This window comes from Pavona decussata, unplaced genomic scaffold, assembly GCF_977016875.1.
Source record: "Pavona decussata unplaced genomic scaffold, jaPavDecu1.1 SCAFFOLD_324, whole genome shotgun sequence".
NCBI lineage: Eukaryota > Metazoa > Cnidaria > Anthozoa > Scleractinia > Agariciidae > Pavona > Pavona decussata.
The window spans coordinates 685,689-713,541 of record NW_028145713.1 but is presented as its reverse complement, the minus strand read 5'-3'; the positions used below and the strand labels follow the sequence as shown (position 1 = coordinate 713,541).

Genomic DNA, 27,853 nt, shown 5'->3' with positions numbered 1-27,853 from the left:
AAACCCTGTACTGCAACCCGGGTTAATTTTTCGGCGGGAAATTGCGTGGCCAACTGCGCTGCCGCCCGCGTTATTTTTGGCAGGAAATTGCATCGCCAACTGCATTTGAGAAAAAAAAACATTTTTGAAGACGACGTGTACGACAAAACACAAACTCAATTTATGAATAAGTCTACAAACATGTAAAGCAAAGAAAGGGAGATAGAAAGAGATCGAGAAAACAGGCGACGAAGAAGCGAAGTTCGACGTCAAAGAGAGCGATTGAGAGCGGTAGCAAACAGGCAAAACATGAGTGACCAAAGAGAGAAAGAACAGGAAAGAGTGCCGAAAAAACCCCGTGTTGCGGCACAGGGTTTGAGTGTCTAATTTCACTTGGCTTACATAGATGACAGTATGTGCTATAACCCGGGTTGTTTTTCGGCGGGAAAATGCATGACCAACTGCGCTGCCGGCCGCGTTTGTTTAGCAGGAAGTTGCATCGCCAACTGCGTTTGAGAAAAAAAAAACAAAAAAACAAAAATTTTGAAGACGACAAGTACAAAGTCAATTTTTATATGTGACCAACAGCAGGAGGAAGAGCAAGGCAATTAGCGGCGGGAGAAACAAATCGACTGTTTCATCATCAGAATCTGGCAGTGAAATCATTTTACTCCAATACGGCGCCACGAAACTTTGGATTTTTCCTCTTGAAGTGAAACGTTTCGCTCACTTAACGTTGTAAAACGAACGGAAAAATTAGCAATGGAATAAAGGGACTGGTTATTCTCAGAAAAGGCGAGTACATTCATGCAATTTTGTTGACAAAACGTTACTAGTTTGCTGGTTTGCAAGATATTGTTTTCTTGCAGTTTTGACACGCCGTTTAACTTAAGCTTAAGCTAATACTGCTAACTTCATAACAGTATTTTGAGCTCATTTTTTCGGTCCATGTTGATTATTTCCCTTGGAGTTTTATTTTCTGATCTCGTCCAATTTTGCCGTCAAACAGCGGGAGAAAGAGCAAGGCGGATCGAGGCGGGAGAAACAAATCGACTATTTTAGCAGCTTTTAGAGGCGGCACTTCATAAACAGCGGCCGAATCTTGAAGAGAAATTATTTTACGGCGCGATGAAATGAAATTAAGATGCGATGAGTTTTTCCTCTTGAAGTGAAGCTTAACGTTGTAAACGAACGAAAAAATCAGCAATCGAATAAAAGGACTGGTTTTTCTCCAAAGAGGCGAGTATATTCATGTGATTTTGTTGACAAAACTTTGCTGTTTTTGCAAGATATTTTTTTCTTGTAGTGTTGACACTGCAACTTGTTTAACCACAGAGCAGCCTTTTGAGCTCATTTTTCGGTCCATGTTTGTTATTTCCCTTGGAGTTTTATTTTCTAATCTCATCCCATTTTGCTTCATTTAAAAAAAATGATTCTGAGCTAAAATAGTCAGTCAAACAAACGTCTCCCAACATTGTATCGTTGGCATAAACTACTGACAAGTTTTTCTCGCATATATTTCTAATTTTAGCATTTATTTCTGACAATATTGACAGAGGACAAACAAAAATACTGAAAACAGTAGGATATAGCCGCAAAGATTCAGATGTGTGAGTAATTTTCACCGAAAGTCTTTTCAAAGAACTTTAAAAGCGAATGTAAAATTGAAGTGTGATTTCATTTTGATCAAAACAAAATTTACGCAAAACATTCAGTCGCTTGTTTTTTGTGAATTTTTTAAAGATCGTTGTTTAGTTTATTTCTGTACCTATTGCTATGAATTATCACAGTGCTTTTTTCATTTATTACTCAAAGATATATTTGAAGTGTGTTTTTTAGATAGGTAGATAGATAGATAGATAGATAGATAGATAGATAGATAGATAGATAGATAGATAGATAGATAGATAGATAGATAGATAGATAGATACTTTATTGTAAAACACCATTGCAGCCATAAGCTGAATTACGGGATATTTACAAGTTCTAAAAATAAAAAAGAGAAAATAAGAAAATTATCTACATCTTAAAAAACATGGCTAAAAATATAATAACAAAGAGGAAAAGAGAAAATATCTACATCTTATAGACATGGCTAAAAATAAAACTGTTCTTCAAACGCTCGGTCTTACATAGGGGGAGAGTGAAATCACTTTTGCGTCTCAGTGTATATTTACAACTCTTCCTTTGAGGGAGGAGGCTATGGAGACTGTGGGTGGGGTTACAGACGATCTCGTCAAACAGATCGATTGAAATCTTTTCTCTCCTCTCATGAAGTTTCGGTAGGCCAACTGTTTCTAGTGCTACACTATATGACAGGTCAGGATAGATGATTCTGAGTAGTATATCTTCAGCAAAGATAAGCCTTGTTAGTGTCGAGGTAAGGTCGAGGTAAGGTCGAGGTGTCGAGGTAAATCATTGATATGCATAAGGGTCGAGTCCATGACGTCATTTATTGTTATAACCTAGGGAAAAAATGCGTTCCTGCATACTAATAACTGTCTTCCTCCATACTAATTAAGTGCCTTCCTGCATAATATTAAGTGTCGAGGTTTAGTAATGAGCGTCACTCTAGTACAAAGGAAACAATAGACATGCCCAAACTTGCCCGCTCTATACCCACCCTGATTGGATAGTCAAGACTCTATTGTTAGAGTTAATAAAAACAGCGCAAAATTTGAAAGCGTTATCGTTCTTGCAACCGCTTTGCTGGGAAAACTTTTTTCGATTTTCAAAACGTAAGTACCGTTGAAAATGGCTTTTTTCACAAACGTTATTGACCTTCAAGCTGCCTTGAGCGCTTGTTTAACTGTCCGCGACTGGGAGATGTTGACGGAAGCCGTCCAAATCCCAGAGAATTTTGTTCCGTTGGCGTTTGCGCGATTGACAGAATTGACACTCCAAGATATCGAAGTAAGTTTTATATTGCATTGGTCGTTATTGCCTTCATTGATTCAATCCATCACAATACTGTTTCTTCTCTGATCTTTGATGTTTCATTTCATTTTAATAGCTTGGTGAGAACCACGAGTCAGAGGAGTCGATTCATGCGTCCACTTGCGTTCAAAATCGCGTAGCAGCTGATACGGTAAGTTCAATGAGTATTAGTATGTTTGAACTTTTGTGTTAATACTTTTCACTGACCCTGCCTTACTTATCTTTATAACTTTCTCCCGTAGACCGAATCCAATGAGGAAACTATCAGCGCATTTGACGAAATGTTGGCCGAATATTCTCAGCGCGAAGCACTTGTAAGTATTGTTAAAGCGTTTTATGTAATTGATTTATAAACCGTTGGATGAAGTTTTGAATGTCCAAGAAGTGTTTTAGTTCACTCTTTCCACTTTATCTTTCATTGCAGGGATCAAGCGATGACTCACAGTCTAAAACTGGCAGCGGGGAGGCTGATTTGGAGGTGGATTTGAGCGATTCGGTAAGTTTTTTTTTTTACAAACTTTCTAGCACGATAACAGACTGTTTTACGCACTGTTAAGCAATTTTAATTATGCGGGTTACTTTGACTTAAATTTGCATGAAGCCCTTGTTAACTTCGTTTACACACAGTGAAATAAAAGCGATGTGTGAAGAAACTGGGTTGTAATTAAATTTTATTTTGCTTTACAGTTTACGGACAGCCAACTCCAAAGTGTTGAGGAAACAGAACGCTTGGCACAGGCAAATGTAAGTCGTTTTTAATTTGCTTTACCTTACGAGTAAATTATTGTAGTCTTTTAAAGAATAGTGACTTAAACGCTTCAGGTGTTCTTAACAATAGCTAGCGCGACTCAATTTCTTTGGTGCTATTTGTTTTGCAATTTCGTTAACGTCAACTTTTTTCTTTCGTTTTAGAGTAATCATAATTCGCAGTTATCACCGGAGACTGTGGATAATTTATTTAACGAGGTAAGTTTTGAGATTAAATGATTCAATCGTTTCACGCATCAAACACATTCCAATTTGTTCAACCAACATATGTCTATTTCTGTACGTATTTAAACAATAGAGCAATCATCTAAGCGTGGAAAACAATTTAATAACCGAAAACCTTTTAAGTTTGATTTTGTCAAAAGCTTTTACAGTCGAACCAGGTCAAGCGTACCCCCCTAGATTCTATTAATGAATCTATTATTTGAAAATTGAACCCGTTAGTCGTTTCAAGTATTCAAATCAAAATTAGATTTCTGATTGGATTATACGAACCAGGGTACAAATAACGCATGAAATCAGAAAACCAGAAAGCCCGCGGGGAAAAACCCCTCTCAATATATTCAGAGCGGCAATTCTTGATTTATGTAACAGTGGATTTTCCAAAAAGCAGATTTCTCGTGATTTACAGCAGTCAACGCGTACTGTCAGAAAGAAAATTCGCCATTTTAAACCGGGCACGGTGGGTCCTGTCGCGTAAATTTAAACTCACTAATGACCACTAAATGAACATTTTACGTTTGTACACTTGCGTTTTTCCCGTTAGTTATTCAAAAACAAAAATGAAAAAGGACTGGAAGCGTTTTATTATAATAAACGGTTCTCTTTTTGAGGTATATGCAAATTAATTTAGCGAAAAGTATGCGAACTCACAGTGAAAGATGTTCATTTCAGTTGACCTTCGACAATGGCAGCACATGTGTTGCGCTATTCGTCGACGTATAATGGACAGTCTGGTGAAATAATGATATATACCAAACTTTTTCATGCTACAAGGTAGGTAATGCTATACATGAAAGATAAATTGGAAGTTTTCAGCCCGACTCATTTGCAAGCGCTTGACTTTGTGCTCTTGCAATGACCAAAATTATATGAATGTGTCAACAACATGCAGGAACAGTTTGAACGAACGAGCTGTTTCAAATGTACTGTAGTTTGAATTTTACAGGCTATTGCTTTTACTGTTAGCGCGGATCTATGTTCTGCGAATTTTAATTTGATCATTGATCGGCGTTAACAATGAATAAATGAATGCATTCTTTGAAACGACTAATGGGTTCAATTTTCAAATAATCGATCCATTAATAGAGTCTAGGGGGGTACGCTTGACCTGGTTCGACTGTAACATGTTGTAATCGAAATATATTTTGCTTTACAGTTTACGGACACTGAACTGCGAGAAATCGAGGACATGGAACGCGAGGCGCTAGAAAATGTAAGTAATTTACTCTGTGTTATAAGTGGATTGTATTGAACTCCTCATTGTGTTTCAAACAATAACGCAAATCTGTATACTCATTCTTAAAGTAAGCGTCTATATAATCTTAATAACCTTCGTCGTGTTTTCTTGTAGGATAACCACGATTCCTATTTTCCACTGGAAATGGAAAGTGATTTATGTGACGAAGTAAGTACTCCGATTTCATTTCCTTCACAATTACAACCGTCGTGTGATCTATATTGTTCAAAGACTTATGTTCTTTTATTATTTTCAGTGGCTGGAAGAACTGAATCAACTACCGTCTTGGAATCCTTCAGAAACTGTAAGTGATTTGATTTATTGCACGTACTAGTCTTTTGGAGAAAATTAAGTTATCAAGACGCTCCAGTCGTCTGAACAATAGTTCAAATCTCGTTTCATTGATGTGGAACTAAATTCTCGTTCGCTTTTGTTGGAAGAGAATTAATTTATCAAGTTATTCCAAGTTATCTGATCAAAAGCTCAATTCTCGTGTTAATTTCCGTTTACTTAAACGTTTTAGAGGAATGTTTACCGGAACTGATCACAACGGAGTTGTATTCACGCTTCATAGTCTTGTTCTAAAAGTATTTGTTTTCAATTAGAATCTAGGCACAATTCCTTCTTTTTCATTGACTGATCAAAAGCTAAATTCTCGTTTCAAAATGCCGGATGGACCCTTTCAATCAAAACAAACGCTGGTTTCCCTTGAATTTTTTAGATGGCCTATTTGTTAGTGAAATGAAGAGAGTAACGTTTAGATAAGAACTTATTTATCGATCGTATAGTTAAGGTTTATACTAAGACTAGGGTAATAACTAATTGTAGGCTGTTCAAACCGGTGATGGACAGCCACCAGCCAAAAAGCCTCGGAAGGAACATCGTTGCGACACCTGCGGCAAGACCTTTTCCCGCTTAGACAACTTAAACAGACACAGACGTATCCATACCGGGGTGAAACCTTACGAGTGCCCGCGCTGCGAGAAACGGTTTGCTGACAAGTCGGCCCTTAACCGCCACCTGAAAGCGCACGACAAACAAGCTGCCGAACGGACGTTTACTTGCGCAACCTGTGGCGAAACCTTTCACAACCGCGCCCCTTACAACGCTCATATTCGCACCGCTCATCAACAACCCGCCGCTGCAACTAGAAAACGCACTGCTCAAAAAACTACAGATGCTCCGTCCGCGAAAAGATCTAAGAGGTCGGACCAAGCAAGTGCGAGAACAGCGTCAGAACAACCAACTCCCACTCAAGCATCTGCTGCTGGTTCCAGTTGGGAAGCGGATCCCGTGCTTATTCCCGCCAACCTTGTTCCTGCTACAGAACAGAATATAGCAGAAACGTACAGACAACACTGGCCTCAAATCCGGACCCGATTTAGTCGCAAAAACAGACTACAAGATTGGTATAATTTCCGCCTGTCCACCATAAGTCCTTCAAGCCTCCGAGAACAACTCAGCCGCATCTTTGCAGATCAGACGACCGTCTTTAAAGTGAATTTCGCTTTTGGTTTTATCCTCCGTAATACAGAAACGGGAGCTTTACAGTACCACCACCCTTCCGCCAACAACAACCTGGTGCTAGAACAGCCGTTCCTGATTTCAAGTCCAGACGATTTAGAGCGCCTATATCAGCAGATAGCGGAAATCGATTACTTGGAGTGGGTTCGACAGCAGCGACCTAACAGTAAATGGGTGGTTGATCTTGTGACAAACATCACTTGGTTCATCACGAAAATCCGCGATCATCCCATCGGACGAGGAAAATATCTTCCCGGTTATATCGTGGATAACATTGGCATCACCCCGCTTGATCGTAACATCCAAACAGGTAAACCCTACGAAGATAATCTGTGTTTTTTCCGCTGCCTAGCACTTCATAATGGCTGTCACACCAAGAATTTGGAACGGGATACGAAACACTATTACCAACAGTACCGAGACGCTGGCCTCTCAAAGAAAAAGTTCCATGGGGTGAAGTTGTCTGAACTAGACCAGTTAGAGAAAGTATACGAGGTGAACATTCAAGTATACAGTCTCGCGCCAACCCAAACACATTGCGAAGAACACGAAAAAAATGAAGAAAATAGACCTGACATCTCTGCTTCACTCATTCGCCGCTCTCACCGCCATTACGCTTGTACTCTGTACCTCAACCTCTATGAGAACCATTTCTCGTATATTAAAGATCTCGCCCGGTACTCAAAGTCCTTCTGCTGTTCAAGATGTGGCAAGTACTGGAAACGCGCAAGTAATTTAAGGCAACATGAGAAAACCTGTGACGGCAAAGTCCATCTCAAGTATCCTGGCGGAGCGTACCATGTACCCAAAACCATCTTTGAGGAGCTCGAAGACGAAGGAATTATTGTCCCAGAAGAAGCCCGCTATTTTCCTTACCGCGCCACGTTTGATTTTGAGTGCTTTTTTGACAAGGAAAAAGCGCAAGAACTGAAGAACACAGAAAAATTGAACTGGGAATCGGCGCATGTTCCCCTCAGTGTGAGTGTGTGCAGTAAAGTGCCTGGTTACCAAGAACCGAAATGTTTCGTGACTAGCGGTGATCCAAAAGAGTTTATTACAGAATTTATCGAGTACTTGGTGTCCATCAGCACGAAAAGTTCTTCTATTCTCCGTGAACAGTTTGCACCTGTGTTTGAAGCACTGAAGCAAGTACCTAACCGCGATGACTCAACAGAAGACCGATTAGCGAAAATACTTGTTGATATCCAGGAGGGTAGTCAGCAAGCTGAAAGTGAAGAAGGGGAAGATAATGATGAAGAATTAAGTGACAACGAAAGAGATATCGATTTGATGGCAAGTGATGACGATGACGACGAGGAAGAAATCGAACCGGAGAATGAGGAAGATCGCGCGTTTCTCAATGATGAGGTAACAGAAAACGACCCTTCCTTTTACAGAAGACTGAACGTTGAGTTGGATACTGAGAGGAGACAAGAGAGGAGACAACAGCGAGATGAGCTAGCCCAGTACGAAGATGTGTTGTTTGGTCAAGAGCAGACTAGCGACAACAAAGTGTTAACAAAGCTAGCTGAAAAACTGAACGCATACTTACAAGAACTGCCCGTGCTAGGCTTCAACTCTGGCAAGTACGATCTCAACGCTGTGAAAGAATTTGTATTTCCCTACCTCATTGAGTCTCAACCCATCAAGTTCACTGTCAAAAGAAACAGCAACCATATGTGTCTCAAGACAAATTTTCTGAAGCTCCTCGACATTTCGAACTATGTCGCGCCGGGCTTTAGCTATGACCAGTTCCTGAAAGCATACGAGTGCGAGCAAACTAAAGGTTTCTTCCCGTACGAGTGGGTCGATGGACTGGACAAGCTCGAAGAAACGTCTCTGCCCTCGCATGAAGCTTTCTATTCATCTCTGAAGAACCAAAACATTACAGAAGAAGAATATGAGTACTGCCAGCAAGTATGGGAAGACAATGAAATGGCCACCTTTAAAGATTTCTTGGTCTGGTACAACAATCTGGATGTAGTGCCCTTTATAGAAGCAGTAGAGAAAATGAGTCAGTTCTGGCAGGAGAGAAAGATCGATATGTTTAAAGATGGCATTTCTGTCCCTGGTTTAACCCTCAAGTACCTCTTCTCTTATCTTTCACCTCAAACTTACTTCAGTCTCTTCGATCAAGCGAACAGTGATCTCTACCATCTGATCAAAGACAACAACACAGGTGGCCCAAGTATTATTTTCCACCGATATCATGAAGCCGACAAAACAAAGATCAGAGAAGCAGAGGAAGGCGAGGCTGCTAAGCTGTGTGAAAAAATCGTGGGTTACGATGCAAATGCTTTGTAATTCTGGGCGCTCATGCAAGATATGCCCACGGGAAGTTATACGAGACGCCTGGCGGACAATGAGTTCAAACCGAAAAGTTCTGTACGCATGGCTATTGAATGGTTGGAATGGGTGGCGCACAAAGAGGGAATTCACATCCGACATCAGTTAAACAATACAGAGAAGCGCATTGGGGATCGTAAACTTCCCGTCGACGGTTTCAATGTTGAGTCACAAACTGTGTACCAGTTTCAGGGGTGTTATTGGCACGGCCATGACTGCGCTCTCAACCGCGGAAAAGAGTTTAACGAGAAACGCAAGAAACCTATGGCTGAGATCAGAGAAGAAACGAGAGCCAACACGGAGTATATACGCAGCAAAGGGTACAACGTGGTGGAAATGTATGAATGTCAGTGGAGAGAAATGAAGAGAACCAACCGAGAACTACGGCGTTTTATTGCCACCGAAGTGAGAAGAACCTTGGACCAAGTCAAGATCATGAGTCCCGAGCGAATATTGAGCGAGGTGCGACATGAGCGTTTGTTCGGGTGCGTGGCAGTAGATATTCGTGTACCAGATCACTTAAAGGAAAAGTTTAGTGAAATGTGCCCGATCTTCAAGAACACAGAAATCAGCCGCGATGGTATTGGTGAATTTATGAAAGCGTACGCCGAGGAGCACAACATCATGGCTCAACCCCGTCGCAGTTTGATTGGGAGCATGAAAGGAGAAAAGATCCTGCTGGCCACACCCCTTCTTAAATGGTATCTGGAACATGGTTTAGAGGTCACGAAAGTCTACCAAGTGGTTGAATTCACCCCTGAGCCCTGCTTTAAACCGTTTGGGGATGCGGTGTCAGACGCGAGGAGAGCTGGGGATGCCGATCCTAGGAAGGCCATCATTGCAGATACGATGAAATTGGTAAGTTTTTGGTTTCATTCTTTCATTCATAAAGGGGTGGGAACAATATACATTTTCACGTATAGGAAAAACTTATGTCTTTGTTTATCTCTCAGGTTGGGAATTCAGGCTATGGTAAGACGATCACCAACCAACTGAAACACAGAAACGTGGAGTATTGCAGTGACGCTCAGGCCAGCCGAAAAGTGAACACCCACCTTTTTCGTAAACTAGAAAACATCACTGAAGATACTTATGAAGTAGAGTCCTGTAAGAAGACAATTAAGTTAAATCTACCCATTCAAGTCGGTTTTTTCGTTTATCAATATGCCAAGTTACGCATGTTACAATTTTATTATGATTTTTTAGACAAGTATCTCGATCGTGCAGATTTCCAAATGTGTGAAATGGATTCGGATTCAGCGTATATTGCCATTTCAGGGGATAGCGTAGAGTCTTTGGTCAAACCAGGATTGAAAGCAGAGTTCGAAGCTGATAAATGTAACTGGTTTCCCCGTACCGACACTGCGGAGCATAAGGCCTATGATAAGAGAAAGCCAGGTCTTTTTAAAGTTGAGTGGGAGGGACAAGGAATCGTGGGTTTATGTTCCAAAACCTACTACTGTTTTGGGGCCAAAGATAAGTTTAGTTGTAAGGGTGTCAATAAGAAATGCAATGACATTAACAAAGATAAATACCTTAATGTCTTACTTACAAAACAAAATAGTGCTGGGGTGAATCGAGGGTTCAGAGTTGTAAATAATACTATGTAAACTTATACCCAGGTCAGAGATGCATTTTCGTATTTTTACCCGAAACGTAAAATTCTCGCAGATGGAGTTAGCACTACTCCACTCGATATTTAAGTTTTGAAGTTTGTAAAAAATTGATTTTGTAAATAATTTTCGTTTTCTCAAGTTTGAATATATATTACTCTCAAAATAGTTTTCCGAAATATTTATATAAGATCGCCTCTAGTTGTAAATAGTATTTTTGCGTAGCGTTTCACGGATGTTTGTACATAGGAAATTAGTTTGTAAATAAATCATTGGTTGAATTTAATCGTGGCTTGTTTCCTGACTCGACGCGCACGACTTACACGCGAGATCTCCACGCGCGCCCAGGGAAAAAACACAGGGCTAAAAAGATGCCCTTTCTGCCCTTTCTGCCCGATCTGCCCTTGAAAATCAACAATAAATTTCGTGTCGCAAATAGTTTTACTCAGTTGGTATCTAACATTCGTCCTGTCAGCATGAAGAAACTAAAATGTAAACATTGCCCCATACCGGGATGTCATTCTAAATTTTTAGTTCGATTAGCAAATCATTTAACTCAAGTCCACGAGTTATCGGAAATAGAACGAAAATATTGGCTTCAATTTGCAAAATTACAAAATACCAATGCGATTCGTGTGTGTGACAAAGAGGGTGAACCCAAAACAATTTTTTCTATAAATGAGAGTACGCACAAATCAGTTAATCAGTTGTGATCATGGACCCGAGATGGAAACATCCTTTCCCCGCGCTTGTTGCAGGACCGACTTGTTGTGGAAAAAGTCAGTTTGTTAAACGTTTACTAGAATCGGGCGAAGACATGATTGAAGGTGCTCCTGAAAATATCATCTGGTGTTATGGCATTTGGCAGCCCGCTTATGATGAAATGCTTAAAACTATTGCAAACATTACGTTCGTGGAAGGAGTATCTGATAATTTAGAATCCATGATTAATCCCTCTATTCGGAATTTAGTGGTTATTGACGATTTGATGCACGAATTGAGTAACGACCAGAGAATAACCAGTTTGTTTACTAAAGGCTGTCATCATCGAAACCTCAGTGTTATCTTTATTTTGCAAAACATTTTTCACCGTGGAAAAGAGCTGAGAGATATGAGTTTGAATTGTCATTACTTGGTACTGTTCAAGTCTCCGAGAGATAGCAGTCAAGTCAATCATTTGGCGAAGCAAATGTTTCCTGGCCATGTCAAACACATGCAAGAGGCGTTTCAAGACGCAACGAAACGGCCTTATTGTTATTTATTATGTGATCTTAAACCGGAAACACCAAGCGACTTCCGGTTGCGCAGTAACATCTTCCCTGGGGAGACGCAATGCGCCTATGTCAGAAAGGGATAAAAGGAGTGAACCACATGAAATTTCTTTAGTTGAGCATGGCCCAGCGACTGAGAAAGAACCACGACTTTCTGAAGCTCCTGGTAAAGTGTACTCCAGTTCAACGTAAAGCCATTTTGAAAGCAGCCGACGACGCTTTAGTGAGAACCATTTGTGAGTGTGTTTTTAACGTTCTCAAAGGAACAGTGCCTGTCAGTAAACCAACCAAGAAAAAGCTTTTAACTCACAAGAAATCTCTGATCGCTTTAGCCGAAAAAAGTACACCGCTCCATAAGAAAAAGAAACTTTTGGTTCAACACGGAGGAAATTTTTTAAGTGTATTGTTACCGCCCGTGCTTCGTGTACTGAGTTCAATCCTAACCTAAAATGAATCATACTCGGCGTATGGTTCTCGTGCCTGAGAATACACTGGAACGATTACAACAACGGCAGCAGATTTTAACACCACCCTTGACACAAACTCTGAGAACCTTAGACAATGAAATGAGCGATATTTTATCCAGCAAGGAATTAGATGATGAAGCAAAGGCGAAGCTTTATAATCAAGTGTTGCAGCGCTATTTGACTTATTATGATCAGCGAAAAGGGCAACCTCTTCACGTCAAGCTGACAACCGTCAAACCCACAGAAACCCCCAAACCAGAGGAAAGTGAGAAACAGGTAGAGATACCTTCCCCTGAAAAATCTCAGATTACAACAGCCGTGGAACAAGAAGTGATGAAAAGTGTACCCAAAATTTACAAGAACGGAGCGCGTCAATTGTTGGACAAAATTAAAGAAAATCGAGATGTGTTGGACTGGAACGATAAAGGCGAATTGTTGTACGAAAACAAACCGATAAACGGCTCTCACGTGGTGGATTTAGTCAACGATATGCTGCGTCACCGTAAAGGATTCTCACCAGTAGGGTGGTCGGTGTTTGCGAGGGGGCTGGCGCGAATGAATGTACCAGAAAATCTAGTGCGTAATCCCCAGAGGCAGAGTGCTATTCGAGAGTTTAAGGCAAGAGTGAGAGAAGAGACCCCTGAGAGTCCTTCCCGTTGGCTGCCTACCCCACCTGTGACGGTATCTCCCACGATAAAGAAAAGGCGAAGAGTTGAGAGTCCGCGCCCCCAGGCTGTGCGCTGGTTGCGACTATAGACAATAAAAAAAGAACACTTGAATTTTATCTTTCAAATTGTAATCTTTATTTTGATCACTCAATAAAATACGTTGAAAAGAAATTACATGGTGTGTTTATTGCGTTGTGCTATTGCTCTTTGTTTCTTTACATCAGTGCGATATTTCGGACGACTTAGAGGGAAATGTTTCTCAATGAACCGTTTTACAAGAAAATCATTTCGATTTTTATTACTTGAAAAACGATGTACAATCGTGCTCATGTTAACATGTCTAGAGCGAAATAAGGCAAAATACAAACAGTAATGACCGCAAACTTTCGAGTTTACGCTTTGCAATATCACAGTATTAAAAATCCAGCTGTTTGAATTGTTGTCCAAAAAGTTTGTAAATCTTCTTGAATAACTGCTTGGAGGCAATCCGTAAGAGTCAAAATATTCTCCCTCTCGGTCCTTGGTGAAATAAAATGCAATCCAGTGCGATCCAGGCTTGTCACTGGTATCTACATTGGCAATGAACAGGGCTGGGTAAGATGAAACACTGGTCGGTAGTTTGTCTGAAGGGTAGACTCCTTGAAACACACCTCTGGTATATTTATCTTTTCTCAAAATGAGCGTCAGCTGAACGGTGTCCATGTTAGCTAGTTTGTGTAATCGTACAGAACGTTTCGGTTTGCGTCGATTTCAATCACGTTTTGAAATTCCGCGTAGATGATGAGGTTTACTGTATTGGCGAGCGGCTGAGCAAAATGAAGTTCTACTCGCAGGTTACCTTGTTTTATAAGCTCAAAATGTTCTCCCGGACAGTGATCTGGTGTCAAATCAAATGCAAATAAGGTGTAGCCCTGACCGTAATCGCTTCTTGTCACCTGATTGCCTGTATCCTGGGAAAGCTTTCCAATACCGGAGAAAAGGCTCTGAAAGCCGGCTATGAAATTCTGACCACCAGCCTCGTCAAATGTCAGAAACAGAGGTTTACGAGGGATTTGCTCGCCATCAACGTACACTCCTACTTGGGTTAAGTTGTGGTGCTTGAAGTCGAAGGGATTGGTAGCGTAACTCCCGTTGTAAGCTTCTGTATCCACTAATCCCAACACTATACGTTTAGGAATTTGACCCAAAAAGATGTTATCCGGGGTGAAAGTAGGGAACCCTCTAGGAATAGATAGGACTTTGCACTCAATTCGACGAATCGGATACTTGGCGGTTGCTTGTTTCAATGCGGCCGCATGTCCTAGACTGATGGCGGGTGCTACCTTCACTTTCCTTACATATAGGATCGCCTGTGTAATAATCACCTTAAACTGAGGATTAACAGCAGACGAAACCAGACAGAAAGCATTCTTGGTTCTGTTGAGCCTGATTCTTAGATTAACTCCATTCAGTAATAACCGTTCTTGGAAGAAAAGATCGCTGTGTATGGGACCCATCATATCCACCGTGTTGCTGCTCTTTGTAAAAGCATAGCGAGCTTTCAACCCTAGGTTTGCATCAGCATCGTCAGCCACTGGATTTACGGAATCCATCTTGCCTGGGGTATCTTTGTAAAACAATCACATTGACAATTGACTTGTCTTGGCTTCTTCTCCATAACTCAGCAGCGTTTCAAGCATAGCGCGGTATGGGTAAGTGTTGGTGGAGGGGGAGATCAGTCGTTCGTTTAGGGATACGTCCACTTGAGAAAACAGGGAATGCAAAAAGAGGTTCACAGGTCCTACTTCTGTGTTTGGATCCAAATTGGCACCGTTTGGTTTGGTGATCTTAGCCTTCACATACAGTTGTGTTCGTGCCAAATCCAGATATTCTTCTCCGCTTCCGGATACGTTAAATTCGATAGGACCAGTGTCGGTGATGTTGCTGAGAGGGTGATACTCAATCCATTGACCTTTGCTGATAGACGTTTGTGTTGAAGGGATGCTAAACAAATCCAGTTCTGATTTAGTACACTCTTTTGACTCGTGGTGAACAAAGGCCATTTTACTTTAAGAGTGAATACTTCTCTTCGGGTTTCTTCTTTTGCTGCGGAGATGTTTTCGCTCTCTTGCCTGGAGGTGAACTGATTTTTGTTCTTGGCGCTTTCCTTTTTGTAGCTTTCCGACCCCTCCCTGACTGCGATGAATTCTGGGAAGTCATGTCACCGAGAGCTTGTTTTGCCCGTTTGCTGACTGCGGTTTTCACATGATCTCCATTCAGAACATCTTGAGCCACTTGGACTCCTGTTTGTAATGCCTTTTTGCCGAGCATTTTAGCACCTTGTTGTAAATGAGGCATTGCCCAGCGAAACAGCCCTTTGAATATGGAACCTAAGCCATATCCTTGCTGAAATCTGGATCCCTGAAAAGCCGGTAGATTTCCTCCTTTTTGCTTAGCTTGGTTTATATAGTATTCTTCGTACAATTTATGATTTGGAGAGTAAAGTTTCTTCATCGCGTTTAAAAGTTCGCTGTTCTGCTCTGACGAAAATGAAGTGTAAGCAACACTTTCCCAAGCTCAAATGGCACCGATTCTCCTGTGTCGCGCTTTATATTGACTTCGATCGTTTCAAACTCTCTTCTGCTGACAGGTAAGTAGTGCGGTCGCTCAAACGACCTACTGACGCGTTGACCGTCATTACCTTGCACTGGGACAATTCGAAGCAAAGGTACCAGTGCATCTCCGACGAGTTGTGCTTGAACAATATCACTGTAAACATAAAGATCGTGAAACCCTTGTTCCAAATCGGCTTCTCTCTCGGCGATGGAAGTGCTTGAAATTGGAGTATTGGAAGAAAACCCGAGCATATGCCCGATGTCAGAAAAATATATTTCGGCGCCGTTTTGTAAGTAAACGGTCACTTTTCGATTCAAAGTATCGAAGGAAAATCGCACATCGTCTTTGAAGCGTTCATCCTGACCGACCACTTCGTTCATCTTAGCTATAACACCGGTGATAGACGAATAATGTCCCGATGGAATCATTAGTACCTCCCACAAACCATGTAGTTTTGGATTTCGGAGATAAAATCTATTCCGGAAATCGCCTTGAACGTTATTCCAGCTGTGTGGATAATGAATGTCGGTTAAAGCCACTTCCCAGTCACCCGATAAAATGATGGTTTGAGACAAACCTACTCTATACTCGGATAAGGTATTCTTTGGAAATTTATCGAGACTACTATTGCTAGGAAGATGGAGATAAAACTGTGTTCCCTCCATCGTGTCTTGGGTTGAAATGAATTTTCTACTTGGGGTATTCTTAATTTAAAAGAGATCACGCAACAACCAAACATACATTTTCAGTTTTTCTTTTATTCATCAAACACAAAGCCTTTACATTACAATTTCGAGATATCACTTTCATTAACCCAGCTGTTAAACTTGTCTGGGTACCCTTTCCATTTCACAAAGTATTCTATCATTCCTTTGCGTTTTCGCTTACGAAAAACTTTTTCAACTCGGTAGACATCATCGTTCTTAAGGACTTTTTGTAATTCCTTTTCGTAAAATGTTCCATCCAAGATTTCACCTGCGTCGTCTTTTAGTTTATAAACGGGTACTTGCCGCACCATTCGTTTGTAGACCGTAAAAATCTCCTCTGTAAAATTAGGGAGGTAAGACTTTTCAAACATTCGCTTCACTTTGCTGATCCTAACGCGATCTCCCACTTGAAGTTTAAATCGCACACGCTTGTCAACATCATTGCCGTACAAAGTATCCCACACTTTTGCTTCATTGGCTTTAGTCACCTGACTAGGTTTCATCTTGATGCTACGATGGTAGGTGTTATTGTAAGACTTTACCAACTTAGGTAACACATCGATGTAAGTAAGAGTGTTTTTAGCTGTGAAGTACTTGTACATCTTGTTCTTAAATGTACGGTTGAAACGCTCCACCACTGACGCTTTTAGCCCAGAATTGACAGTAAAAAAGTCAATGTTCTTCTCGCGAAGAAAGTTTTGAAACAGCCGGTTTAGAAATTCAGTACCCTGATCCGTTTGAAGCTTGTTTGGCTTACGACCAGTAGATAAAATCATCTGAAAAGCTTTGACTAGTTCTTGGCCTTGTTTTGTCTTTAAAGGCACCACCCAAGCGTACTTGCTAAAGATGTCTATACACGTCAGTAGGTATTTATATCCCTTGTTGTATCTGCTTAAATTTTGAACATCGACCAGATCTGCTTGAAATTGTGCATCAATACCTGGAACAATGACGCGACTTCTCTTGTAGTGTCTTCGCGCAGGTTTATGAAGCGTGTAAACATCTTGCTGACTCAACCAATCTTGAACTTGTTTCCGAGAAATCTTATTCTTTCCTTTTTCCTTTACCGCTCGGTACACAGCATCTAAACCACCGAAACTTGCGGGTTGACTTGGGTCGAGATATACGCTGGCCAGTGTTTTCTCCATCGCAAAACTCGGAGTTTTGAACGATCACTTGACCCCCGCAACAGGCCAATACGCAACGAATACGGTTGAAAATGCGCTCTAATACCAGAGAGGGTGAAGATGACCAGCAACCCATTACTAGTGACTACTGCGAAGGTTGAACCTCTAATGACTGTTCCTATAGCGAGGTTCACTTATATAGTTATTCTCTTCTATCTGGATAAGAATGGGAATGAGAAAATCAAACAGTCGTTCCCATTCTTCCTCGGTCAAACCCACTTGTTCCGTAAAACTTAAAAACATAAGCAACCTTCCCCAATTAACGTCGGAAAAGACTTCTGAATGGAGAGCCTTTAACTTATTAAGCATAGAGCCCGGTAGATTACAAAATTCCTCTCTAAGTAAACCTATTTCACTTGGAAGAATAGTTATATGTTTTGCTAATAAACGGTAGCGATCAAATTGGATTCGAAGCGAAGAACCCTCTAGAGTCAAGTTAACTACAATAGAGTCAAGCACACACTGACTTAAAAGCAATTCATAAACACACTTTATTGTTTTAAACAAACAGCTTGTTTTGCATTTCGTTAATTACGAAATCAATGTTCATTGGTTCTTCTTGTTTTCTGACAATGGTTTCAGGGCATTGTGCTTCAACTTGGCTGTCCATTTCCATACCACTGCAATCTTTCCATTTCAATCCACTGGGACCGTAGTAAATGGCATACAGAATGCGATCCTGCAGCTGTTTCGGTTGAACGATTTCACCGAATCCTTCGAGTTCCAACGAAGTAAGATAGATGCTGGTCCAAGGGAACTTGGGCAGCTCGGTCACGTATGTTTCCCACGACTTTCCCAGCTTAAAACCAAGCGCACTGCATACACTCTCGGCGGTTTTTAGGACGAGATTCAGATCAATGTTTTCGACCACATCATCTCGGAAATAAAACCAAGCATCTTCGCTATCCATCATCAGGCAGGAGTGCTGTCTTTGACTTGGGTGGTGAATAGCGCAACCGTTACAGCGATTTATTTTTTCTTCTTGAATCATTGCGTCTAGCATGGCGGCATACGTTAGCTGGAACACATGACCAACAAGACTTGCTACCTTCTGCCTTTGAATTTGTTCCACTTCGTCTACTGTCAGGAGAGGTTTAGGGGTCGATTCGACTTGAACGTTTGGAACCATCCTTGCGAAATATAGCAGCGATAAAATAATCTTTACTCTAGTTGAATGATAACGCTTTCAAATTTTGCGCTGTTTTTATTAACTCTAACAATAGAGTCTTGACTATCCAATCAGGGTGGGAATAGAGCGGGCAAGCCTGGGCATGTCTATTGTTTCCTTTGTGCAAGAGTGACGCTCATTAGTAAACCTCGACACTTCATTAGTATGGAGGAACGCATTTTTTCCCTAGGTTATAACAATAGATGACGTCATGAACTCGACGCTTAGGAATATTAATTAAGGGGATCCAAGGGGATCCAAGGGGATCCAAGGGGATCCACTAACCAGGTTAATTTCCAACATCTATTACTACTAAAAAGGTTTTATCTGGGGCATTGTATAAATCATACCAGCTAAGACAAAGGAAGTAACAGAAGAGAATGAAAAGTGTTTAAAACGAGAAAATAAAAACCTTAAAATACACCTCACTTCTCGTATACACTGGGTATACCCGTAAACTATAGCTTAATTTGCAGATCTTAGCACATAGTTTCTTGTCAAATGGTGACTTGGTCTTAAAAGTGTAAGAGGAAAAAGTTACAAAAAATGGAGGGGTGGTCAATCATGTCTTATGTACGAAGGAGGGGGGTACGATTTTATGCTTTCATTGTGCAGATCTCTCCAAGATCTGTTTGGTGTCCAAATTTGATACAAATTGACCCAATATTGAGCGCGTAACGACTTCTTGTGACATATGGCAATCTTGGGAGTGAGAGGGTTAATGTGCAGAAAGAAGACTGCAGTTCCCAATGAGCTTTCAGTTAAATTATGCTAAGTAAAATAAAGGTGTTATTTGAGGACAAGGTGTGACACAAGCAAACGGATTTGTGATTACACACTTTTAACCTCACCTTCTTGGAGATCTTTACAACTTAAATCATGCAGGTATGAAGCTTTATAATCCATTCATTAATTACAGGACAGTTATTATGCAATAACCCCCGTCTGCGTTGATATTTGTCGTCCAGTTATTCCCGTAGAAAAGAAACAAAGCGAGCGGCTCAAGAGTTTCACGTTTTCATCTTTATTATTTTACATGGAAAAAACAAACAAACTCGTTTGGTAGAGTCCAGTGATAGTGACATCAAAAAGCTGGTCGCAAATGCCTCTCCGGAAAGTACAAAAAAGTCAACAAAATATGCTGTCAACGTCTTTGAAGGTCAAGAAAGTTACAAGTAGACTTCCAGATTTAGTCCAACGCAAACTTAAACTGAGTCAGTTTGTCAAGTTTTGGTCCAATCACACCATCACAGTGTAAATAAAGTTACTGTAAACCCATCAAATATGAATTGTACTTGTTTACGCTAATCGCGTGCATACGCCATTAGATCAACACTGGCTTTTTTACGAGCGACGTTTGCGCGATATAAGAATTAATGGGAGGGCTATAAAATAAATAAACCCCTTTCTGGCTTGCTGGTACGTCGGCTGATAATGTCCTTGGCTGACACATTGTCCTCAAAATTTCACATTTGCCCTCGAAGGTTCGCTTCTCGGCCAAATATTCATTGTTCGGACAATCTCTCAGCAACGGACATTATCAGCAGACATACCAGCCGCCTGAAGGGGTTTATTTATTAAATAGTGTGACCACTTGTTGTGCAATTCAACAAACTTCTGATTATCCACAAAAATTGATCTTTCATCAATCTCTTTACGGATCTCGAATTGCGACTGGCTAATTTTAAAGCTAGGGGAATGTAGCTGCCCCTGTACAAAAGGAGATGCGACCAAGTTTAGTTAAATAATCGCAACAACAATTCCTCCTGTCTTTTACACATGGCTGAAATGCGATAACCTCTCTTGACTGTCACATCTGATCTCTTAACAGTGGATAGAAATAACTTACATGGTATTCTTCGGAAACTAATAGTAAATTGAAAATAAATATCAAGGGGTAGCAAAGGGATCGGATATCTCCTATCATGAAAGAGGGCGAAAACAGTAGTTATTCAGAATCAATGCATATTTGCTAGTTACTATCAACAACAACAGCTTATTTTTATTGGTACCAGGGGGGGGGGGGGGGGGGTCAGCAGCGAGGCCTGGATCCGAGTTTGCATGATCGCCCCAGTTAAGAGATTTGGCCGAGCGAGACTGAGTATCGATTTTTTGATAAACAAATTTTATGTGAAGGCGCGTCTGTGCGGATTCGCAAACAATTTGGCTATTCGACGTCCAAACATCACAGGAAAGTTTCGGTCTCTCTTTTACCTGAAGTTTGGTCATCAAGAGGGATCACGGATGCAAATTCTGCAACGAAAAACGAAAGTACTGTAACCAACGACTAGCTGACCCACATAGTTCACAGGGCTAGACCGGTAAGACTTCTTCCATTCCACTTTATCGATACCTTCCCTATAGATTTTTTAATTTAAGTACACTGTAGAATCTCCTCCCTTTACAACAACTACCCACTGGGAGTCAACAAACTGCGGAGGTTCTGGTGATCTAATTTTCTGTTTTGCTTAAGTTAAAATGTTACTGTCATACTCTCAACAACAGATTTTTATTCTAAAATCTCTTCTAAATGGTGAGCAGTTGAGAGATGATGTTAGCAGCATTTTGCTCTTCAGCTTTGCCAAGTGAGCCACAAATATTGACTTTTGAATTCATTATGTATGCTTGGTAATAAATCTCATCATTTTAAAGAGGTGAAGTTATCTTTCATTAATTTAGATTTTGTCTGTCATACCTCTGGGGTGAGAACTGGAAGATAAAAGAGGCAGGGCGCAGCAATACTCCAGCCAGTCATTACACTGTGCAAGTGTGTGAAAATGTGCAGTAATTGCATAATTTACAATATGCTAATTACACTTGACTATGTTGCACAATATGTACCAATTAAACAGTATTGCAATATGTTACAGTTCTGATGTATATTGTCATGTTTTGATGACATAATTATACTGCAGAGTAATGTGGTCAGCTGGGTTAATCCTCGAGTTGCTAGAAACACTTCAGTAATCAAGGGGTGATAATTTAGATTGTCTTCTTTGAAATGGCTGTTCAATAATACATAGAGAAACCATGGTTGATTTACCATCCTGGGATCTATTTGGTACTGTATCTCCCTTGCAGTTGGGTTTTAGGGTGTATTACCAGTAGCCCCATTTTGGCATCCACCAATGGGGGAAAACTACCATACCGATACAGGTGTTCATGGACATCTGTATTGTAAAGGGTGACAGGTAACACAATAATATCTACATGTACCTTCCAAGGTTTCTGCACGTGGTTTCTGCAGGATCTCAGTGTACCGCTACATTGTTCACCCGGTGCTACTGAACTCAACTTCCCAATTTTTTGCACGAGAGAATAAGGACCTGAATGTCTTTCCACGTAAGTTAATCTCCCCATACAGACAAGAGACAAACACCCTTGCAACCGCTCATACAAACCTGGTAGCTCTATTCACAATAATGTTGAGCAATCTTCTTCTGAGATCTTTATCAGCTATCCTTTCCAGTTGCAAAATTTTCTTATCTAAAAATTTCTTAAGGACTCAAGCCGTTTTCCTTGTGTATGCATTTTAACAATTTGTGCATTATAATTGAACTTACAGGAATAACTGTCGTCACGCAACATTTAAACAGAGGGAGAATTCCATAAAATAAACATGCTGTTTCATTCGTAACGACGCTTTCAACAGTTGATACGCACAACATGTGGGACAAATACTTTTAATAAGCTTACATTAAAGTTCCGAGCAGATGTTGAGAAATAAGCTTACATTCTGGGCTTTCGCGATGACAGTCGTGAAACACTGCGTGGCTTCTAGTTTCTTCAGAACTGAACAAGAATCGAAATTGAACTCTACTATTTTGTCGACGTACAATATCTTCCTGAGACGACGAAAACCATAATCGTTCGCTACATTACAAATCATATTCTTCACCACATACACTCGCTGAAAACATGTCGCTCGCAATTTCATTGCTGACGACTCTACTAACCTAAAACAAAGCTGGCACCTCATTCCAGCGGTCTTGATTAATCGCAGTGTTCAAACTTCGTACTACCGCGAAATAACATGCTAACAGTAAAGTAACAATGATTAATACGAATGCGTTTTCCACCGTCGAGTCGCCACAGACAAAATAGCATGAATCCTTCGCATTTCGCGCATGCTCATTACGGTTTTCGAATGATTGACAGATTTCTTTACTGGGGCGATCATCACTTTCCGAAAAGCGGCAAGATCAATGGTAGCTGCCAGCCCCCCCTGATTGGTACCAATTCATAAAAATAGAATAGCATTTGACAAAAAGCGTGATAAATCACGTAGACAATAATACATCAATAATAAAATGAAAAAGGTAAATTAATTAATTAATTAATTAATTAATTATTGGCAAGTAGGTTGTTTCCCGGAAAGCTAGAATTCAAATTTAAATTGCTACGATCAAAGAACGTTTTCCGTTTACACAAATGTAAATCGCTGGTAATAAGAGCAGTGAAATTGCTTTGCTAGTGGGGTTAGTTTCTAAGCGAGCTTAGATTTCTTATCTACTGCTCGCAGGTTTTGTTGTTGTTGGTTAATTTTTCACACCCGCGACATCAATCAACAATTTAGGAATCGGAGCGATAGGTTTGTTAACATAGAGATTAACAATCGCGTTTACGAGAAACAGCAATTAAACGTGAATTTGCGTTGATGCTTTCTTAATAAGACGAGTACATAGTTACAAAAGAAGCTTGAACTTTCATGCAGACAGAAAACTTATCATTTTAGTGAAAAACTAAAAACGGCGAGCGGCAAATAAAGGATAAACATGGTCATGTTGTCATCTCTGCCGTTTGCCGAAAACGTAATTCTTAAGCTCTCTATTGTCTTGTGCTACGTGCAATCCGGAAAATATTTATATAGGTTTATCTAATTAGATAAGCTAGTTTAAATGGAGCCTCGACTTACAGTAATTTCATAGGAAATTTTAATAATTAAAGTAACCCTATAATACACAGAAACGTTCGAAGAGTATTTTTTTGTTGTTCAATTCATTAATAATATCAATAGCCCTCTTGAGTGACATAATGGGGTATACGGATGTAAAGAAACTACCAGGAATCTTTCTCTTTGTCGATTTCGAAATGGCGTTCGACACCGTAGAATGGGGTTGTATATAAAAAAGCCCTAGAAACATTTAAGTTTGGCTGAAGCTTCAGAAAATAATTTTCTGTTCTTTACAATGATGTAGAAAGTTCTGTCACGAATGGTGGCCGTATGACGAGTATAGTATCAAGAGGGGCACGACAGGGGTGTCCACTTAGCCCTTCCCTTTTCATTCTTACTGTGGAATTGCTAGTATTGAAGGTCCGCCAAAGCCCGAACTGTTGGGTATACATCTACAAAACGGCAAAGAAGCGAGAATTTCACAAGTTGCTGACGATACAACCATGATAACAATTAACACAGACTCTCTCAAATCACACCTATACACTATCGAACAATTCAGGGTTATCTCAGGTTTAAAATTAAATAGGAAGAAGACCAAAGCAATGTGGTTCGGTTCCAAAAATCACAATACTTCTAAGCTACTGGAATTTAAAAGCACGAAAGAACCAATTAAAGTCTTGGAGACCTTTCTATCATATATACAAGATTAGAACATTGAAGAAAACTTCCTTAGTAGAATTAGGAATATGAAAATCAAATTGAATTTATGGCTTTCGAGGGATCTTATGATCTATGGCAGGAGGTCCCAACTTAAGTACTCGCAGCATCTATGCTTTCCGCTCCAAGTGCAGTCATTAAAATTGTCCAAACACAACTCTATTCCTTCCTTTGGAAAAGCAAAAAAGACAAAATAAAGAGAACGGTAATGCACCAGCCCTTCGCGGAAGAGGGACTTAATTTTATCGACTTTACCACAATGGTGAAATCCCTACGCTTAGCATGGATAAGTTGGTTACTAGGTAATGCCGACGACTCATGGAATTGTATGTTTTTGTTGGTTTCGAAGCATCAGCTGTTACTATAGCAACGGAGACACAAAGAAGTTTCTTTTAAATACGTCATTCATTCCTTGCAATAAAATATCATATGATGCCAACAACACCAATACCAGTAGTAAGAAAAGTATTCAACTTCTGAGCTTGACTGATTCCCATCACAAGCGTGGTGTGCATGTAAATATCCGTTACACGAGAATACCGGTAAAATAGACCAGAAAAAAAGTTCATTTTTTAGTTTAAAAACACAAATAACAAATAATCAGCCAACAAAAAAATAATTCTTTATATACTGGAAAACGTTTTTACAGAGTTTTCCTAATTTCGCCCACATGATGTTGTCTAGGTTGAGTAGTATAAATCCTGAAAGTTTCGTTGTAAAGTGTCTGACTAGATTTCGAAATAATCGACATTACTTAAAAGACTTGCTTCATTAAGCCATTGCTACGGTAACAGCTGTTGCTTAGAAACCAACAAAGACACAAAATTTGATCATAGGTTGAAAAGGTGTAATCTTTGTTATTTTATTCTCAATGTACTGAATGTCTGGTCCTGGATCCTTCGCGGCATGATTAGTAAGAATATATGGCAAGGCGATCTATTTAACTAACAATTTCCGCCTCGCAATAACTAGTCAAGTAACTGGTATGTAAGTGCATTTCACAGTGAAGTTTAGGTACGCTTAAAAATGTACCATGCACCAAAACCGGTTCTTATAATATGCCATTTACTGCAATTAACTTAAAGTGAGTGCCTTGGCGTACAATTTGGGACGTGTCAGTTCTGGAAACAGGAACCAGAGCAGCAATTGGCTAAAAGTGTGGAAGATATCTGTTTCGTATGTGAGTGCTTGAGCAGTCGTTAGTTGGAAAAGTGTTGCTGAAGGCCAAAGTAACGGATGCGTAGGAGACATCATTCAAGAAATTGTATGTGGGAGATGTATGTTGGCAAAGCTTTCTCTTGACTCAATTACTCAGGGTCTGTAAAAGAGAAGAAATGGAATACATCAACTAAACAAAAAAAAATCACATTATTGACCCATGCCATGTGATTGACGTATATGTTTACCCTGGCAGTTATAGCTTAGTTCAAGGATTCCTCGAAATAACTATGTTTAACGTCACTACGTTGGACTGTAGTGCAAGAAAACTATGAAGGCAAAGGAAACCAGAGCAAAACTAATGGATTATTCTGACTTTGTTCTAGTAGACACAGGAAGTACAAGGGAAGAAAAATTAATGTCAATGTATTAAAACAATCAACCCAAAAATCCGCTACCGTTTCATTTCTCTTTGGTAGACAAATCACAGAAAGTTCCCCTCTGCCAATTCATTCATCAATATGTTCAATGTTTTTTAGAGTTCTTTTTACAAGATGTCGTATACTGAAGAAGTATATTTTTTCTTTGGTTAACGTTGGAGACTGGATTACCATTTATTTTCTGTTCTAAAATAGAACTTTTTTTTCTCGGTTTTGTACTGGACAACTTTTTCTTTGTAAAACACCAGGCCACTATACAACTTTGGTTTTAACCACTTCTTTCGTAGGTGGATAATTTAACAGCCAAATATTAAACAAAGATACTGTCTTTCACCAAACAACAACCACAACATTTGAAAAAGAAAACTTACATTTTTCAAGCCTCATTTCAGGACTCTGCTTCTTTGCGTCCAAATTTAAGTGGATGTCGTCACCAATTAGTACAAAAGGAGCCCAGTACTTCACAGCACAGAACTGCTCTGACTCTCTTAGATACTTCATAGCCTGGTGAAGAGCTACACTGGCAGTTTTACCATCTCCAAGATGTTGGTAGAAACTCTTCATGAACTCCAAAGTTGCCTGGTCTGAAATTGCCCAAAGTGAAGCCAGAACAGAACGAGCTCCAGCGGCCAAGAAAGCCCGAGCAATTCCGACGACACCCTCAGACTTAATCTCTCCTCTGCCACTATGACAACAACTAAGCACAACCAGTTTTGCTCGCAGCTTAACAGCTTGAACATCCGACATCTTCAACATGTAGTCCTCTTCTTTAGGACCCTTGTTCCTCGCTTTGGACCTTGAATTTCCATCGTAATGTTTTTCCCATCCAGGATTTGGCGCCAAAGCAATTTCTCCCGTTTCCTTTCTTCCATGAGCTGCAATATGAACCAAAGCGGCCGAAGTAATTCGTTTTAACACCTCCTCTTTGGTTGCCTCTGTTCCTGTAAGTGGCGGAATTTTTAGAATTTCACCTATCATCTCTACTTCTTCTTTGGCACAGGGAAGCTCGTTATACTTTGGTTTTTTGACATCCCCCAGATATGGATCTCCGACAAGCAGTGCCTCCCGCTCACTTTTGCAGTCCTCAGGGCAATCAGTAATTAGCCTTAAACTGGTCAACGAGGGTACAGTGCGGATGCGGATGGAAGTGCTGAGTGCCGAGAATGGAGCTAGGCAAAGGGGACCATCGGGCACAATAATCAATTCATTACCTTGACACAAGTCTGAAATGGGGCCAATAATTGCATCATGTAATGGTTGTAACGCGTCAATGGTGCACTGTAGTGGCACTTCTTGCTTATCCTCATCCTCCTCATCTTTGTTATCAACATCACGATTATTTAGCTCATCTAACGAACGATTCTCACATCTAACGCGGACTGTAACTCCAATTTTCTCCAAGGTAGTATTTAACAAGACAGTTACTGCATCTTCGTTCACTCTTCCCTGTTCCAATTCCTTTTCTCGAAACTCAACCTTGCTTCTCTTACAGATAACCCAGAAAGTGATTTTGTTGCGCCTGTGCCCTAAGACAACCGTTTTCGTAGATAACTTGTTCGAAATGTAAGAAATTGTCTCTTTAGGTTCAATTGAAGCTAGTGGGGACTCTGCCAAACCATACTGTCTTTTTAAGGAGTCAGTTAAAGTTTGTGCTCGACCTTGCTCAGCAGCACACAAGGACTCATCAATTCTTCCCAGCTTCAATAGGCTTTGCCAAAGACCACTGTAAGCACCACAATAAAGGTCTCGAAAACTTATTTTTAAGGCATCGTCTGAAGGTATAAAAGTCCTGACAGTATCAAGTGCGAACACACTAGCTTGATAACACTCGAAAGCTTTTTGAAAACTTCCCAAAACATTATAAGTGTTGCCGAGGTTGCTATAGGCCGTACCTTCTCCGGATCTATCGCCTACTTCTTTTGCTATTTTCAGATGCTTTTCATCGTACTCTA

At 40.3% G+C, this 27,853-nt stretch overlaps 1 long non-coding RNA gene and 2 pseudogenes across 3 annotated transcripts in view; 1 reads left to right on the top strand and 2 right to left on the bottom strand.

The window, feature by feature from the left end:
- The window catches only part of LOC146453685 (uncharacterized), a 43,652-nt gene extending 22,982 nt beyond the window's left edge, over positions 1-20,670 (bottom strand). Inside the window, exon 1 of the long non-coding RNA XR_014859451.1 lies at positions 19,612-20,670. This is a non-coding gene — a long non-coding RNA (uncharacterized LOC146453685). The remainder of the gene's footprint in view (positions 1-19,611) is intronic.
- The window catches only part of LOC146453683 (uncharacterized), a 263,424-nt pseudogene that overhangs the window by 187,276 nt on the left and 48,295 nt on the right, over positions 1-27,853 (bottom strand). The window lies entirely within an intron of this gene.
- On the top strand, positions 1,943-10,912 carry LOC146453686 (uncharacterized; annotated as a pseudogene). The gene is made up of 11 exons (XR_014859430.1): positions 1,943-2,892; positions 2,993-3,067; positions 3,159-3,230; positions 3,341-3,412; positions 3,604-3,660; positions 3,829-3,882; positions 5,063-5,119; positions 5,258-5,311; positions 5,400-5,447; positions 5,972-9,871; positions 9,967-10,912. The product of XR_014859430.1 is annotated as an uncharacterized LOC146453686 (transcript).